Below are 7902 nucleotides of genomic sequence, written 5' to 3'. Positions count from 1 at the left end.
TTAAAAGAAGATTATTTGAAAAGTGGCAGTTATTTCCTACACCCATGCTCCAGCATCCCACTTGGGGTTCCTGCCTGGGCCACGCTGTTTCACCCGTAACTCCAGGCCTTGGCTGGAGCACCCTGTTCTTTTGTCAACTGGTCTTCATTTTTCAGGATGCCGTGTGTATTTCGCCTTTTCGGAGAAGGCTTCCTTAGTGCTCCCAGGCGGAGTCTGTCCTTCTTCTTGTGCTATCGCCTGTAGCTGCTATGTCCTTTACTGCTGCACTTCACCCTGTGTTGTGACTAATTTCATTTATTTATTTTTTAGCCTGAGAGCTTCTTTGAGAACTACGATCTTATTTTCACTCTTGAATTCCTGAGGATAGGGCCTAACAATTGGTAATTGCTCAGAACTATTAGAGAAAAAAAAAAAAAAAGAGTAACAGGAGGCAGAAGGAACAAAATGATGAGACTTGGGAGTAATCCAAACCTCATTTTAGACAAAATTTTCAAGCGTTTTGCCGTCGAAGCTTTTCTTTCAGGAGAGATGCTGAGAAGAGGATTCCTGATGTTTATTTCATTTATTTTTGCTTCAAAAGTCTTCCTGAATGGTGGAGGTGGTAGTGGCGGGGAGGGAAGAAGGCACTGGTGGTCAAAGAGTGGCTGTATACACAATTGAGGGCTGACCCTAGACACGTCTGGCAGATTCTCGTGAGGAAGGGAGACTGATGTTGAAGGAGTTAAAGTTGGCTCTGGAGTTGACTTGTGAGTTAGGCAGGCCTGGTTTGGAATCTGACTGTGTCACTAGCTAGGTGATCTTGGTTATGCTGCTTGATCTTTAAGTCTCAGACTTTGGCCAATTTCTCCTCTCCTTCTTGTCAACGACTATGTCAGGTCTCCTCTTTCTTCAAGACTTCTGTTCCTCCTCTCCTCTCACAGTGGCCTTCCTTCCACTATACAAGTAAAGTAGAAATCACTAGGTGAGAACTCCCTCGTAGGGGAGGGAAAAACTCTATAAAATCACACAGAAACACACACACACAGAGATGAAAACCCCAACTTTCTGATCCAACCCTTTTACCTTCAAAATAGCCACACCTGTGCCCATCCTGACATTCCTCTTTATATAGATCGAACATATGAATTATCTTCCAAACTGCACTGGAGTGTGAAAGGGGTCCTATTAATTATTACAGTGGAAGAACAGGTATAAGCCAGGGCTGTCGTAAGAATGTCGAGAACATTCTTTACCTCTTGTTAACAACAAAAGAGACACACTTCCTCCTGTCCACAGCCTCATTCCTATAAGCATTCTAACATGCTAAAGTCTTTCCCTTCTTAAAATCAACAAATAAACCAGAAACTAAAAATTCCCTTTCTACGTGGGTTCCCTTCCAGCTGCCTGCTTCTCTGTTCCCCTTTATAAAGCCTTTGAAGAGTAAACCGCTTCCTCAGCTCCCAAATGCCCCTCAATCTACTGGGAAATGATCTCTGTCTTCACGACTTTTCTGGTGAAATTGCTTTCGCCAAGGTCACCAATTGGGGGATCTGGTGGACACTTTCAGTCCTTATTTTATCTGACTTTAGCAGCATTTGATATTTTGTATATTTTCTCACTTTTGAAACACCTCTCTCCCTTGCCTTCCATGACACCACTCTCTCCTGATAATTTTGCCCTCTCTCGACCTTTCTTCTGGACATACTTATGCAGTGTCTTTAGACATCTCTTCTCTTTGTCCTTTAGGCATTGCTCAGCCTCCAGACTCTGTGCTAGGACCTTGTCCTTTCCCACTCTACTGTGGTCCCAGGACATCTCATCCATTCTCATCCTGCAATTACCTTCTAGAAGGCCTAAAGATCTCAAACTGAAATCTCCAGTCCAGAATTCTCTTCAGAGCTCAGATCCATTTGTCCCACTGGGTCTCGTCAATAGACAAAATTACCACAAATTTAGTTGAAAAATCGAGTTGCCTTTTTTTTTTTTTTTTTTTTGAGACAGAGTCTCACTCTGTTGCCCGGGCTAGAGTGCCACGGCGTCATCCTAGCTCACAGCAACCTCATACTCCTGGACTCAAGCGATCCTCCTGCCTCAGCCTCCTGAGTAGCTGGGACTACAGGCATGCGCCACCATGCTCGGCTAATTTTTTCTATATATTTTTAGTTGTCCAATTAATTTCTTTCTAATTTTAGTAGAGACGGGGTCTCGCTCTTGCTCAGGCTGGTTTTGAACTCGTGAGCTCAAACAATTCGCCCGCGTCGGCCTCCCAGAGAGCTAGGGTTACAGGCATGAGCCACCGTGCCCGGCGCGGATCTTTTTAATACACAAATCTGATCAAGTCACTTTCTGCTTAAACATTTTCAGTGTTTCATTTTGCCCTCAGGACAAAGTCCAAACTCCTTAACCCTTATCAAGGGCCTTTACAGTGTGGCCCCTGATTAGATTTTCAGCCTCATCTCTGGTCATTCTCTCTTCTTTTTATCGTTTCTCTCCACCCGCACTCAACTTTTTAATTGCCAGAAAGGCCATGTTTTCTCTTCTTTATTGGGCATTGTACCTACTCCATCCTCTATCTGGGATCACCTCCCACTGCCTACCTTGTATGTGTCTTCAGAACTTGACATAATAATGATGGCAAGAATTGGTAATATTGGGTCATTAAATATGAAATGTCCGATTTCGAGTCAAAAATGTAGTTTGTTATATCTCAAACAAGAAGGAATACGATGAACCAAAGTATGTGCCTAAACTACCAACACTGTTTTGCCATCTTAATAGTAGCTGTTTACACCAGCAGCGAAGAAGCCTGGAGAACGAGTGGCCATGAAATCTCAAAAGGCGTTTTCCACAACTTGCTGAGAAGTGAATATTTTTCCTTGCAATAAGTGGTCCACAGCCTGGAAGGAGTCATAGTCAGTTGGTGCAAGGTCTGGTGAATACAGTAGATGACAGAGAATTTCCCAGTCCAGTCTCCGTAGTCTGAGCAGCGTTGTTGGTGTGAGATGTGTTTGAGTATTGTCTTGCAAAAGGATTGGCCTGTCTCTATTGACCAGTCTCAGCTGCTTAATCACAAACATCCTCATCATTTCATCCCATTGGTTGCAATAGACATCCGCTGTAATTGACTGATCAGGTTTCATGAAGCTGTAGTGGATAATACCAATGCTGGACCACCAAACAGACCCTATTAGCTTTTTTGGATGAATATTCGGTTTCGGGCTGTGTTGTGGCACTTCATCTTTATCCAACCATTGTGCCGAATGCTTGTGATTGTCAAAAAGAATCCATTTTTCATCACATGTAACAATACAGTGTAGAAATGGTTTGCCTTTATGTCTTGACAGCAAAGAAAGGCAAGCTTTGAGAGGATTTCTCTTCTGTCACTTGTTTAATTCAGGTGGTACCCATCTGTCCGGCTTCTTTACCTTGCCCATTTGTTTCACATGGTCCAATATTGTTGGAATAGTAACGTCAAACCTTGTTGCTAATTCACGCGTAGGATGAGATGGATTCGCTTCCATTACAGCTTTCAGCTCATCATTATCCACCTTGGTCTCCACGTGGCTCATTTTCAAGATTAAAATCACTGGAATGGAACTTCTGAAACCACTGATGTACTGTGTGTTCCTTAGCCACATCCTTCCCAAACACTTCATTGATATTTTGAGCTGTCTGTGCTTCATCAGTTCCATGATGGAACTCATATCTGAAAATAATATGAATTTTCGACTTACCCATGGTTTCACAAAAATTGCTCTAAAAAAATTTGAAAGATAACCAAAAGACAAAATGTGAGTTTGAAAGAATGAGGATGTACCTTCACAATAAAAATAAAACAAGAAGTGTCATGGTGAACTGTCAGGGATATCAACTGTCAAACTTAGTACTGAAGAAAATCGGACATTTCGTTGATAAGTGATTTACTCGCATTGTTTTATTCAATCCTCACAAACACCCAATAAAGAAGGCTTCATTATCCTCATTGAATAGTTGAAGAGTCTGAGACCCAGATACCCACATAGTACTCAGAATGACCATTTTAATCATGAGTCAGATAATTTTACTCCTTGTCTCATAATCTTTCTTTTTTGTATTGTAGTAAAATACATACATAAAATTTACCATTTTAATTACTTTTAAGTGTACAGTTCAGTGGAATTAAGTCTATTCACATTCTTGTGCAACCATCACCACCATCAATCTCTACAACTTTTTCATCTTCCCAAACTGAAACTCTGTACCCATTAAACAATACTTCTCATTTTCCCTTTTCCCCTTCCCCCAGCCCCTGGCAACCACCATTCTACCTTCTGTCTCTGTGAATTTGACTATTCTTGGTGTTCTCGTGTAAGTGGAATCATACAGTAGTTTTGGAACTGTCTTATTTCACTTAGCACAATGTCTTCAAAGTTCATCCTGATTCCTTTCTGAAGCTGAACATATTACGTTGTATGCATATACCATGTTTTGTTTGATAGACATCTGATTTGTTTTCACCTTTTGGCTATTGTGATTAACGCCACTATGAACATTGGTGTACAAATATCTGTTTGAGTCCCTCCTTCCAGTTTTTTTGTATATATACCCAGAAGTGGAACTGCTGGGTCATATTGTAATTCTACGTTTAATTTTTTTTTAGGAGCTGTCATATTGTTTTCCACAGCGACTGCATCATTTTACATTCCCCCAGCAATACACAAAGATTCCAATTGCTTCACATTCTTGCCAATATTTATTTCCTTCCTTCCTTTCTTCCTTCCTTCCTTCCTTCCTTCCTTCCTTCCTTCTCTCCCTCTTTTTCTTCTTTTACAATAGCCATCCTAATGGGTGTGAAGCGGTATTTCATTGTGGTTTTGATTTGTAGTTCCCTAATGATTAGTGATGTTGAGCATCTTTTCTCTGTGCTGATTGGCCATTTTATATCTCCTTTGGAAAAATGTCTATTCAAGTCCTTTGCCCATTTTTAGCCAGGTTATTTGTTTTTTGTTGTTGTTGAGTTGCAGGGATTCTTTCTGTATTCTTTAGCAGAAATATGATTTACAGATATGAAATATGATTTTCTCCCATTCCATAGGTTGCCTTTCTTAACCTTTTAATGGCTGCCCTGAATAAAGGCAAAGTCCTTTCTGAGGCCCACAAGGTCTGGTGTAGCCTGGTCTTGCCTGTACCCCTCCATCCTCAGCCCCTAGCCACTGCCCCTTCACTCTGCTCTAGAAACACTGGCCACCTTGTGTTTCTTCAAACACTCCAAGCATGCTCCCACCTCAGGTCCTTTGCACTTAACCTTTCCTCTGCCTGGAACGTTCTTTCTCCTGCCCCACATGGTTTGCTATTCTACTTCATTCAGATTTTTCTTAAGTGTCATTTTATCAGAAAGCTCTTCCCTGACCACCCCCTGCCCCTTTGTTCACTATTCTATTTCTTATTCCTAGGAAAATGTCTGGTATGTCCAAAACATGCTTGTTAAATGAATGAATGAATGAATGAATGATGTAGACCTATGATTCACATCAATGTTTATCTGACTCCAGAGCCTATAGCTCCTAGCCAACTACATTAGGTGTTTTCTCTTTCAGGAAGGCTTCCTAAGGCCTGCACGGCTGGCTGAAGGACCCCAGCTTCTGTGTTTCTCTTATTACAATTCATTTGTCACACTGTACTGTAATTGTCTATTTATTTGACTGTGCTTCCCAGCAGATACATAGCAACTTGTAGGCACAAACTAATTTCTCATTTAGCACCTAGCACAATATCTAACAATAGGTCTCAATAGGTATTAGAATGAATCAATCTCTATGAGCCTCAATTTCCTTATCTATAAAATGGAGATATCTGCTTACGTTATAGGTATGGAGATCAGAAATAATACATGTAACATGCCTATCACGGTGCTGGGTACATGGTAGTCACCTGATAAATGGTAATTTAAATTAATTAATGGTAATTTCTATTTGTTAAAAAATACAAGTATTCTAAGGAATGATGTTTAAACTAGAAAGATATAAAGTAATGAATCGTAAACACTTTATTATTAAATTTGGTGGTGTTATTTACTTAAAGCTGATGAAGCTTGATGAATGAGGGCGCAGATTTCCCTTCAACATCCTATAAAAAATTTCAAACATGCAGAAAAGTTGGAAGAATTTTACACCGAACCCTTGTATACCTCACCTAGGTTCTTCAATTAACATTTTACTATACTTGCTTTATCACATACCTATCCATCCCTCTATCCATCCATCTGTCCCTCTCTCCGTCCATCAATTTATCAATGCATCTTATTTTTGATGCATTCTCAAAATAAATTGCAGACATCAGGATGCTTCTTCCTAAATACTTCAGCGTTAATGAGAATTCAGGATTTGTTTACAATTCTTTTTTAAAAATATTGAAGTAAAATTTACATTCATTGAAATGCACAAATCTTAAGTGCATACCATTTGAAGTGTTTTGACAAATGCATAATCCAACCCCCTATCAAGATGCAGAACATTCATATCTTTCTAGAAAGTTCTCTCCTGCCCCTCCTGTCAATGCCTGCCTGCATTCCCCTAGGGGCTAACATTGTTTTTATGAGTTTTCTACCGAAGAGTAATTTTGCCTGTTTTAGAAGCTCATATAAATGGAATCGAAGAGTTATACTATTTTGTGTCTATTTTTGCTCAACACATTTTTGAGGTTCATCAAGTGGTTGTATGTACCAGTAGCTTGTTCCTTTTTATTGCTGAGTAGTATTCAAGTACGAATATTCTACAGAATATTTCTTCTTTTGTTGGTGTCGTTGATAGACCCCCTAGGCTGTTTCCAGTTCGGGGCTATTAAGAATAAAGCTTCCATGACTATTCTCCTACAAATATCTTTGTGGATACATAATTTCATTTCTCTTGGAGTGGAATAGCTAGGGAGGTTGTATGTTTACCTTTATAAGAAACTGCGAGACCTTTTCCCAAAGTGGTCATGGGAATAGTTTTTTAACATCTTAATTAATGTAGCCACAAACAACTAAAATTTACTGAGTTTTCTGTTCGTGCTGAGCATAGAGCTTTATTTAAACACAGTATTTCACCTGATTCTTATACCAAGCCTGTGAGGCAGATATTATTCTTCCCATTTTACATGCAAGATAATTGAAGCACAGAGAATTAAATAACTGCCCGACGTCACACAGCTGGTAACTGGTTGAGCTTGGATTTGGATCAAAGCAGGTTGGACTCCAGCTCCTATGCCTCATGCCTCCTAGAATATAGTAGTAAAAAAAAAAAAAAAAAAAAAGTGGCTATTTCTTTTATTAGGAAATGAATTAACTTTCTAAGAATAAAAATTGGTCATGGTAACCAATTTTAACAAGAGATAACTGGAACAAGGGTGATGAGATACTGGGTTCATCAATAAACACAATATAAATGTAAATTCTTACCCATTATTTAGGTGGGATGCGTATGGTTAACAGGAAGTTAGAAATTTCATCTATCAAGGTCCCTTTATCCTCCTGAAAGATTTTCAAAGTTATCCTCAAAGAGGCCCCATCTCTCCAGCCCTGCACAATCTATCTAGCTTCCCTTGAGAACAAGTGAAGGGTTAAACTTCACAGTCTCTTCTTTGGGCAGGTTAATAAGGGCATGACGTCTCCTCTATAATCAAGAAAGGAGCCTGAGGCTTTACTGCAGAGGTGTATGTAAGCTGTAAGGAGGTGGGGAGGTGGAAAGCGTTCTCTCCCACACCTTTTCTAAACTCACAGCTCAGTCTTTGTTTTGGGATGTCTCTAGGACACCTGAGGTGAGGAGGACCAAAGGGGGACACTCATATTCTTTTGTGCGGAGGGTCCACCTCTCATTAAGGACCCTGACATCCTAACCTCCCTCTCTCATGTTTGAAAAGCTCTCTACACCAGAGGAAGTTGGATTGGAGTTGTTGGTTAGAGAA

Source organism: Propithecus coquereli, unplaced genomic scaffold (genome assembly GCF_000956105.1).
Source record: "Propithecus coquereli isolate 6110/MARCELLA unplaced genomic scaffold, Pcoq_1.0 Scaffold477, whole genome shotgun sequence".
In the NCBI taxonomy this organism is placed as follows: domain Eukaryota; kingdom Metazoa; phylum Chordata; class Mammalia; order Primates; family Indriidae; genus Propithecus; species Propithecus coquereli.
The sequence above is the reverse complement of the archived record's forward strand: the minus strand, read 5'-3'. Positions refer to the sequence as shown.